Source organism: Pygoscelis adeliae, unplaced genomic scaffold (assembly GCF_000699105.1).
Source record: "Pygoscelis adeliae isolate BGI_AS28 unplaced genomic scaffold, ASM69910v1 Scaffold85, whole genome shotgun sequence".
Taxonomy (NCBI): Eukaryota; Metazoa; Chordata; class Aves; order Sphenisciformes; family Spheniscidae; genus Pygoscelis; species Pygoscelis adeliae.
The window spans coordinates 5,105,571-5,105,935 of record NW_008824900.1 but is presented as its reverse complement, the minus strand read 5'-3'; positions in this window follow the sequence as shown (position 1 = coordinate 5,105,935).

The window sequence follows — 365 nt, the reverse complement described above, 5'->3', positions numbered from 1 at the left end:
TGGTCCTTACTGATGCCAGAGAGCGAAAAGGTGATGGAGTAGTGCAACTCCTCTGACATGGTATAGTTGCTGGTAGAACAGATCCCAACTTGTTTGAGGTTCATCCAAAGTCTTAAGAGGTTTCTGGCAAAAGGAGTTTTGAGGAAATAGACTCTGACAGAAGATCAAGTTCAGAAGTTACCATGACTTTTATAAACACCTGTTTTACAATATAGATGCTGGTTTATATAATTGTGGTTTTACCCCAGCCGGCAACTAAGCCCCACACAGCCACTCACTCACTCCCCCCACAATGGGGTGGGGGAGAGAATCAGAAGGATAAAAGTGAGAAAAATCATGGGTTGAGATAAAGACAGTTTAATAGG